This window comes from Hibiscus syriacus, unplaced genomic scaffold, assembly GCF_006381635.1.
Source record: "Hibiscus syriacus cultivar Baekdansim isolate YM2019G1 unplaced genomic scaffold, ASM638163v2 tig00112498_pilon, whole genome shotgun sequence".
In the NCBI taxonomy this organism is placed as follows: domain Eukaryota; kingdom Viridiplantae; phylum Streptophyta; class Magnoliopsida; order Malvales; family Malvaceae; genus Hibiscus; species Hibiscus syriacus.
The window spans coordinates 618,177-629,046 of record NW_024063347.1 but is presented as its reverse complement, the minus strand read 5'-3'; the positions used below and the strand labels follow the sequence as shown (position 1 = coordinate 629,046).

Genomic DNA, 10,870 nt, shown 5'->3' with positions numbered 1-10,870 from the left:
AAGAGGATTATATAATCTGTAAGCTTTGCTTCTTTCATCATAGCCAATGAAAATACATTTTTCTCCTCTGTCATCAAGCTTCTTTCTAGTCTGTTCTGGAACGTGGGCATATGCGATGCATCCAAAAATCTTGAGGTGTCCAACTCCTGGTTTCTGTCCACTCCATGCTTCGTTTGGCGTCATATACTTCACGCTTTTTGTTGGACATCGGTTCAATAGGTAAACTGCACATCGAACTGCTTCAGCCCAGAAATTTCTCGGTAGTTGCTTGCCTTTTATCATGCTTCTCGCCATGTCCAGGATTGTGCGATTCTTCCTTTCTGCAACTCCATTTTGTTGTGGCGTGTATCTGCCTGTCAGCTGATGGATGATGCCATGCTCTTTGCAGAATTCTTCAAATAACTTTGATGTATATTCGCCTCCTCTATCTGATCTGAGTATCTTCAAATATTGACCGCTTTGTTTTTCCGACATTGCTTTGAATTCTCTCAATTTTTCCAGCGCTTCTGACTTTTCTTTCAAGATATAAATCCAACATTTTCTACTAAAATCATCAATGAAAGTTAGGTAGTACCTGTTACCGCCAAGCGATGGTATGTCAAAAGGACCGGCTATATCTGTGTGTACTATCTCCAGTGGTCTTCGGGCACGCCAGGATCTACCAACTTCAAAGCTTTGTCTATGTTGTTTTCCTTTGATGCAAGCCTCACATAATTGATTTGGGGGGTTGATCTCTGGTAGTCCTTTCACCATGCTTGTTTTTTATAACAACTTCAAACCAGAAAATCCAAGATGTCCATATCTTAGATGCCATAGCCATGAATCATCTTTGATCGCGGTCTTCATGCACGTGACTTCTCCCGACTCGATATCAATTGTAAAGAGACGATTTCGAGTCATATCAACTTGGGCTATCAATTCTCCTTCTTTATTTTTAATGGCAAGCGAGCGGTTTTTCATCTGTACTTCATATCCTTTTTCCAGGAGTTGACCAAGACTGATGATATTGCTTTTCAAAGCAGGTACATAATAAACATCTGAAATATATTTCTTTTCTCCATTTCTCTGAGTAATCATGACTTTGTCTTTTCCTTTTATTTCTGAGTGCGAGTCATCTCCGAACGTTACTCGTCTATGAACTGTTTCATCTAATTTCACAAACAGTTCCCTTTGACCACACATATGGTTGCTAGCACAATTATCAAGATACCAAATATTTTTCTTGAATTCCTCATTTCCTTTATAAGTGAGGAATACGCGAGATTTTTCAATTTTTTCTTCTTCAGCTGTTGCTACGTTATTTCTTTCTTCTTGTTTAGGAGCAGATCTACAGTCATAACTATAATGACCATACTTATTGCAATTATAACATTGTACCTGGAATTTACTTCCTTGTTGATATCTGCCCCTACCTCGGCCTCTGAATCCACGTCCACGACCTGATGTTGGAATATTTTCACTTATTTGTTCGGGGCCATATGGTCGACCACCACGTCCACGAGTTCCTCGTCCTCCTCTGTATCTTCCATGATAACCGCCACGATTTCCTCGACCTCGTATGTAGCTGATGCTAGCTTCTCATTCGTTGAAATTCATCTTGCTTTGTAGAGCTTGCTCCAAATTTTCATAATCTTCATTTTGTTTCATTTTCTGCTCATGGGCTTGAAGTGAACCCACAAGCTCATCAATCGATATCTGAGATAAATCTTTTGATTCTTCGATTGCCACCACCACGTAATCAAATTTTCTTGTTAATGACCGCAAAATTTTTTCCATCACTCTAACATCATCGAGTGATTCACCATTTCTTTTCATTTCATTTACGACCGTTTTCACACGGCTAATATAATCATCGATGTTTTCTGTATTTTTCATTTTTAGCATCTCAAACTCAGCTCGAAGAGTTTGTAAGCGTACCTTCTTTGCTTTTTCGACACCTTGTAGAGATTTTTGCAAAATCTCCCACGCTTGTTTTGCGATCTTTGCATCAGAAATTTTTTCAAAGGTAGATTCGTCTACTCCTTGAAAAATAAAGAACAATGCTTTTTTATCTTTTCTCCGGGATTCCTTCAATACTTCTTTTCTTCATTGGCCAGGGCTGCTTCTGCTGCTGCATTTTCAGGCTCGGTGTAACCATCCTCGATGATATCCCAACAATCTTGGGACCCTAGTAACGCCTTCATTTGAATGCTCCAATTGCCATAATTTGTCTTTGTCAATCTCGGGATTTGAGGTTGAATCATGTTGGCCATCTTCTCCACCACGTTGAACTCGAACCAAGCTCTGAGGCCACTTGTTGGAAGCGTAGATGGGCTCACGATAATTTATAACACTCATAAATTTTTTATTTATACGAAACAAAATATGTTACAACTACACTCTCAATATTACAATACTGTAATACTAGCTGCTGCTAGTTTACAAACTCACCAATATATTTAAAGCTTTGCTAAGCTTCACAATATATCTCTCAAATCTCTTTATTTTTTCACTCCTCAATCGTATTTACGCTCACTCACTTTTTTATTCACGCTCACTACCTCACACCAACTAAAGGTTAAGCACACATATATATAGGTTGTATAACCGACTTATTTGAGGACCTCTGGATGCTTCTCAACTTCTCTCCTTAATTCTTGCTTGACATGTTGCCGTGTGAATTCAAACATATAAAGAAAAATCTTTGCCGACATATGCATGTGTGGTTTAGTGTACTGCCAAGCATTTCCACTTTGTTTTGTTTACTTGTGAATCTATCTTCATTTGCCACGTTGAACTTCTACACAATTCCAAGAGTTTGACTTCTAACATTTTAACTATAAATTAGATTAGTTACTTGTTGATAAAGAAACTTGTATTACAAAGAGTCTTATTCGATACGAATTCTTACTTCCAATCAAAGATTAATCCCATTTTTCGTATAATTTTTTTTGTTCACCAAGTGAGTTGTACTGTGAATTTTTTTAGTCGAATCAAACAAAATTCAAGTCACAAAATCTAATTGTTATAATCAATTTTCAGGCTCTCTACGGCATAAAATATGGAGCTCCTTCAAGCCACTAGTCTGGCATTTGTTTATTTTTCTTTTAATTAGGGTCTTTAAGCCGATATAAGGGCCAAAAGAAAAAATAAAAGAGAATGAATCAAGTAAAAAGACTTCCAACTTCCAAGTGCTAAATTGCTTGTATGAATAGATATGAACAAATATGTAGGTGATTTCCGAGACATATATAATGCTTCCGAATACAATTTTTTATTAAGGAGTGGCCATCATGCCTGAGTGGAATACCTTGCACCACGTTCCCTAGTACCAAGGGGGGTTAGCAATGAACTGAAGAAGGATGAGGAATCATTGCTTTTGCCACACTGCATATCTCTGCTGGTTGCTAGTGTTCCACTCTCTGCCATTTGGACACCATTAACCATCCCCAATCTTCATGCATACTTTGTCTCCAATCATTGCAGAATACAGGTTGTTATGGGATTCCAGGATCCTGACAGATGAACGGCTGTGAATATCTTGACGCCTTCGAATGTTCATCTGCATGCATACCGAAATTTTGAAAAGCAATCATTGGAGAAATGTTTTCTTGGAAACTAACAGCCAAGCCAATACATGGAAATTAATGGTTTGTTGTGTATCATACCAATTTAACAATTTGTTCATGAATGGAATCACCCCAATCATAAAAGTGATCGTAGAAAACTGTCGGTATTCCTGGATCTGTAAGTATGTATGCCTGTAAGAAGAAACGCATGGGGTGAAATATATGCACGTATACATATAACAACAACTAGTTCATGCGAAATAGTGATGCAAATCGTCTTGTTTTGTTTGCACCAAGCATCAAACTCATACCTCCATAATATGATTTGAGGGGAAAGGACAATGAGCCTGCAAGAATAGAACAATTGACGGGTGAGTAGAGTCCAGATTGGGAAGAAACATGTTTTGAATATTTACCAAAACTTGTAGTACCGGTGTTGAGCCTGTGTTGTGGTTATCGATAAATGCGACAGCCCTTGAGGGCCACCACCCCATTACACCTGTTGGCTTCCCTTGACACACAGACGCTAGAACTGCCCTTTTACAGCCTCCTGCAGAGTTACAAATAAGTAAATATCGAAGCAAATGCATGTAAAACATCAGGAGAATTTGGTTCCGCTGGCTAAAAGTAGTTTCTTTCTCTTGGTAAATGGTAATATTATGTTTTGGATCATGCCTGAAGAACCCCCTTGGTTGTGAAGTCAAATTCAGTTGAATGCTGTCCCGTGGCATCAATCCAATTAATCATCCTTTATCTATGGCTATCTGCAGTAGAGGTTGTGAATACAATGAATTAGGATATAACATGCCAGATGTGAACAACATTCATATTTAACCAGTCAGCTGATAAATAAATGGATAGATTTATAGATGAAAACTAAGTCGGATTTCTTTTATGGAAGATCTCAGGTATGAAAAACAGATCAAGCGCATTACCTTGGTTATAGTCTAATCCATATCCATTATAATTGCAAGAATCCCAATATTCCCCCTATGATGTCCCTGCGAATGAAATGCTGGCTGTGATCAATATTTGGAACCCAATTGAAGTTGTCTCCAGTGCTTCTGTTACCCTGAGAGAGATATTCGAGATCAAATTATATCTTTCATTACAGTATACGTCCAGTCCACAATTTCATCAGGAAAATCATTTAAGGCATAGTAACATAAAGAATCTAAGAGGCAGTGCAAATATAGACTGGTATGTTACCAATCCTTTGGTACACGATGTGACAGCATGCTAGTGGAATTCCATCATAACGGTTATACGTTCCTCTGTGTCCTTTAGTAGTTCCGATACGATGATTGATTACTATGTCAGCCATTGCTTTAACTTCGTACTGCTTTAGCTTTTGGAGTAAAGCTTTCAGCAGCTGCTCAGATCCATATGCAGAATTGAGTGAATAAAGGTTTTGGGGAAGATAGCCTGTAATAAGACGATAGGATATATACATATATATCCTTATCAAACAAGCGCATACTTGATAAGAAACTAGCTCTTGCTTTGATGAAAAATGTTCTATAACCTTCTTGTGAAAAGGAATTAGTTGCTAGTGGCAACCATACCGATGTAAACCTGGATTTTACAATGTCAGGAATCTTCTTTTCCATGTCTCTCCTCCAGTCATATTTGGGAGACTCCCAGTTAAAACCCTGTTGAACAAATTAAGCAACTTGAGCTCTTCCCTTAGTTTTTATGAATATTTTTATGCAACTATTCCGTAATCCACTTTCAAAATAGAGAAAACTACTCGGATGAGTGATGATATCAGTAGCACAAGGATTTCTCTTCCATTCCGCAACGCTGCACCTGAAATTGAACCTGAAAAGTATACTTTAGAACCAATTTTGCCCTTCCAGTCTTTTTCATTTACAACCAATTGGAGATAAGGAACAAGCCTACCATTTTACATCTTAAAATACAAGTAGCACAAAATAATCCTCAATGTTCCCAATCCAGTATAAAAAAATATGCCTTTAAATGGTATACCGTGCTTATCATTTTCATTTTCTCAGTTCAACAAGTGTAACTAAACCCTGCATAGCTATTAAAGAGCATCCTATTCCAAGACCAGCAGGAACTCCAAAATCCAATAATGATTCCACAACATGATAAACAACAAATAACAGAAAAGGAAAGCAACATATATGCAAAGGAGAAGAACAAAATACCAAGGTCAGTGCTGTCCTCTGTACTCTGCATTTCAACAAAGCGTGACTGAGGTTGCCGTTGCAGACGATCGTAGCTTGGATTGACCATGGGAGTTTACGGTCAATAAATAAAAGAAACAATGGAACAAAGAGCCCCGGAATTGGAATCACGCAATCAAAGAGAAATGGAGCGAATAATCGTCTTCCACCACCACATGTTCCGGATTTGGCAGAGAGGCAAAACGTAGTGGGTGGATTGTAATGAACCGATATAGAAAGGAAATCAACTTCCTGAATGGAGGAGAGGATATATTCATATTTCAACAGCAAACAGCGGACGGGCTTACAACTCGAGTCGCTGGGCCAGGTCGTTCGATTGTGATTGAGTGAAATATAGAAGAGGAAGAAGTCATGAAGATGAAGATGGTTAAGTAATCTCGCAAGAAGAGCACTGTCAATATTCCCAACCACTTGTTGGGAATATATATAGTGTCAGCAACGGGGAAGATGAAATAATTATGCACGAATTATACCTTAAAAATATGATGCTTTTGTATCTTAATATCTCTCTTTCATTTACTTTGAATTCTTGTACATTTGGTTGTTAGATGATTTAAATTGTTTTCCCGCTTCAATTTTCCTGGGAAACAAACAATCTCAATACTCTCAAAGCTAACAAGTTGTCCCAAAAAGAAAGGAAAAAGGAATACAGTGTGCCATTGGATCAGAGATAGTTGCCTTACTGTCTTTTTTTCATTTTTTATGGCTGTAAAAACGGGGCAGCCCTCTCCATCTATGTAAACTTTGGCCTAAAGCTAAAGGTGTTAGAATTGAAAATATTTAAGCGAAATAGTACAGATTCACTGTTTAATAAACCATGAGACAGGTCAGTCGGTATGTTAACGGAGGATGCCTACCGTAATCTGCACCATATTTTGTACGAAGTTGAGTTGCCCCACCCATGTCTCTCCTTCTTCGGTGCCGGTTTCAGTACTCATACCAAAAATGTGGAGTTCTACGTAGTTAGAGCATCAGGAAGTGTCGATCGACATCCAAGGACCTTGCCACCAACATCCGGGAAGTTCTCATGTCCAGGCAAGCAGCCTACTTTACCACTTCTAGTTACCGAAATGGGGTATTTCAGCAGGTGCCCCTGTAAATGCTTAAAATCGTTGCCCGAGTACCTATCCCAGTTTTCTTCAGTAACGCTATTCACAGTCTTCACACACTCCAAACTTTCAGGTTCCTCAAATAAATCCTTCATCATGTGCATGTGTTCAGCCCACAGTGACATTCTGTATCCATAAACCTGCATGTTATTCGATTGGTTAGCATTAGTTCTCCGAAATTAAGAGGTCGAATAAATACTTACAGTATAAATACAAGGACGGGAAGATTCAAACCTGACCACGCGGATGTCTCTTACTCTCTTTCCATGTGTAATGGGGCTGACATGCACCGATAGCTATCTCAGTGTCTCTCGACCCAGCCATCGATGGTTGATTGATATTGGCAGACCCCAATATCACATACTCGTCATCTACTATCATTCCCTTTGCATGTACATAAATCATAAACCGTTGGAACCTAAGTGAAGTTGAAATCTGAAAATAGTGATGCAACTCAACATTCTCAGCTCCATATGGGAGTCAATTCGAATCGAGTTCTAATACACTACGGAAGTTGTTTGATTACCGTGTCACCAGTAGGCGATAGCAAGCATGAACGTGACCAAGAGTAGTCCGAGGGAAGTTCTTCCCGATTACCAAGGCAATAGAAGTTTAGGTAGTCTTGTGGATGAGAATCCTCCATCTGCATAGATTTCAACTCTTTTCCTATGATTTCATACATCATTTTAAATGTCTGTCCCTGAAATATCAACATTTCTAACCTAATATTATATTATGCAACTAGAAACCACCTTGAAAATCAATCATCTCCGATTACTTGAATAAGAAAAAAAAAACCAGCCAAAAGAGAATTTCTTGCACAGATGTTGAAGTAGGGACACCCTCAGGCCACATTGGCACCACAACATAAACTACAAATCTCTCTTTTGCTCTTATCTTACTAGCAATCTTCAATGCCAATTCCATGGGAATCAAATTATCGGCACCTAACAGTACCAAAAAAATATCATCATCTCAGAATCTGAGACCAAAAAAGAGAATTTATTGCCAATATGTTGAAGTAGGGACTTGAACCAGCTGTTAGATTCACAACAAATCTACTTGTGACGAACAGAACGAAAAACTTGAGTGTGTAAATTATGCAAGAAAAAGAAGATAGAGGTTACTGAAACCTGCTTTGTAAGCTGGCCAAGCGTATGATGATCCAATGAAATATTGGTTCTCAATGTATATAAGTGTTGAGCGGATTGAATTGCCTGGATGTATGCTGTTTGAATGCTCTTGTCTATAACCAGATTTTTTGCACAAACAAGATTCTGCAGTAATGGGAAGGAATCAAACCATCCATGTTGCAGAAAACTGAAAAATAAACTGTCTATTATAGTAACTCAAACTAAAGAACTATCATGGTTAGCTCAGATAGATATAAAAGAAGTTGGAATTTAAACCTCAGCATCTGCTTGATAAACATCCTTAGGGAACCCTTTCACAGATCCTGAATCTATAGACCGAAAAACCTGCTGGGTTAAAGAAGCAGCAAAAGGTTAGATCAAATTGAAGTAGTTTGCTTCAAGAAGCATGTGGTAAGTTGCACCTGAACGTTCCAATTCTCCGGATCTCCTTCACTGCAAACCCAAAATGAAGGATCATCCTGTGAGATTGCCCCAGAAGGGCTTAGTATTCAAGAAATTCGATCCAACTTCAATAAAGAATCTTCATTCTTACTACCCCTTTTCAATCGCCGTCCGATCTCAGCCCATTTTGTAGCTTTCCTCCAACGCTGCTCAAAGGTTCTTAAGGACATCATAAGCAGCTGGTCCTTCAACCTTACAATGTAAATCATGCCATGGTTCCCTTGGGCACTTAATTCCTGCCTAACAATCAAAAGAGAAATAAAGAATCAGTAAGAGCAATTGATGTCACGATTCTTTAAACTAATTGAAGATCATATGTGCTACAAGATGAGGTCCTAGTACATATGGCTAACACAAATTCAATTTCAGTCAAACTCCTAACAATGAAATGCTCACAGAAAATGTGGGGTTGTGAAAATCCCTCTGAACACGGTATTAAGGCCCCGAAACAGTCGATGTTCAGGTGTATCGTAACGCCCATCACACAGGTCCAGACCTCCTAAAAAAGCAGTTATCTTTCGATTATTTCCAGATGCCAATGAATCCACGATCACACATTTCTGATGGTGCGTAAGAAGGTTCCAACAACCTGGATTGCATGCCGCACTAAAGTAAGTTTTTCTCTCTGGAAAGAATTAGTTTACTGTTAATTAGATGGAAAAATGTGAAAATAAGAACTGGAACATAGCAAAAAGCATGCCTGTTGCTTGAAAATGCTAAGCTTACTGCTGGCATATCGAGGGACAAAACACATGTAACAGAAGAGTGCTTGAAGAACCTTCGTGTTTCTTCATCATGTGTCTGCATCACTCCCACCTGCATTCAAGCACTTTTCCTTGATAAAAACAACAATGATATTTGAACAAGAAGGCAATAGATGGTTATAATCAAATTGTTGATAATTTGCTGATAATTCGTACAGTGTTGATGAAGAACTTGCAATGGGAAGTCTTGTCGTCCCAAACCAACACCAGAACTTTAACCCCTTCTTCCGATTTGTATTTAAGCAAATCCCCCAAACTCATATCCCCGCCTTTAGGCAACGGCCTCGTCTGTTCTCTCACCAGCTTCACCTCGTGAAAAACGGACCATCCCGTGATGTAAACCATGTGATGCGCTTCTAAAATTGCATGGCAAATATCTTCCCAACACGGTTCGTGTTTGATAACGGTCCCGTTCTCCAGCTCAATCTCCGGCAACATTGATTGCATAACGTGCGCGTCTTGGTATAAAGTAATTGAACCTCCGTTCCGGGCGGGTAAATAACAATTTGCTATCCCGTATTCGTTCGGGTTTGCCGCGTTTCCATATTTGAAAATTGGCATTTCCTCGCATTTGATGAATTTCAATTCCAGGTGAAGGGCGCAGTCGGATTTTGGTGGTCTCCCGTAAGAGCTTATTATAGGGAACCAACCACTAATCATTTCGCCGGGGAGAACATCAGCTGCGGGCACGGTGGTCACTCCTATCAAATCAGCGCCGAACACGTCGTTATCCTTAATGTAAAACTCGAACTGGTTTGCTGGGTGAGCCAGGGGAATTTTGAATCGCTCGTTCCAAACGGGGTGTTGAGAGTTCGAAATCACGCGCGTACGTGCCACAGTGGCACTGGCTAGGCAGGCCGTTACGTAAGGGTCGCTGGTGACTATCTTCCGGGGGTGAATATTCTTCTTTCGTTTACTAAACGGGGCGAATGACGTGAAGCATCGTCGGAGACGGTCCGAAAGTAAATCCATGGTCGGCAACCCTCGAGCTTTGATTATTTTCAATTCAAGATCGCCATGCAGACATTCAACGATATCCAGGACAATCTGGTCCGACATCGAATCAAATCCAAACGATAATAAATTATTCGAAAAACAGTTTGAAGATTACGTTGATAAATGTAAAATAACAATGACTAATTATCTATGTTCATTATGCCTAATGTTGTTGTTCCCTCTGCATCGGATATAACCGAAGGAACAATAACCCGCGATCCGGTTTTCTTCTCCGACCATAGCCAACGGCGACAACCGGCGGCCAAACTGAAAACGAGAAGTTAACGGAATTTTTCAATATTTTTTAGTTAATTTTAATATTAAGCTCTTGTTAATTATTTTTTTAAATCATTTATTTTATGCCGATAAACTCTGATAAAGTACGTGGCTGCCATTAATGAATGTGTGGGTTAGGACATTTGACTACATTTATATTTTTTAAAGGACGGAATTGAGTTGTAGACTTGTAGTTGGATTCTGTTGTTCTCAAGAGAGGAGCTTTGCAAGGCGATGTTCCGGAGAGACCTTGCTTTACACATTCTGCCCAGAAAAACACAGATGGAATTCAAATTAATCAATCACCATTTATGTGAGAAATTAAGCTTAGAAGAAGGTATGGACTCTTGATAGGAGGAACGAATGTATGCT

At 39.1% G+C, this 10,870-nt stretch overlaps 2 pseudogenes; both read right to left on the bottom strand.

Annotated features, from left to right (window-relative positions):
* Positions 1–3,349: 3,349 nt before the first annotated feature.
* LOC120180625 lies at positions 3,350–5,807 on the bottom strand (annotated as a pseudogene).
* A 476-nt stretch (positions 5,808–6,283) lies between these two features.
* LOC120180600 lies at positions 6,284–10,446 on the bottom strand (annotated as a pseudogene).
* Positions 10,447–10,870: the final 424 nt, after the last annotated feature.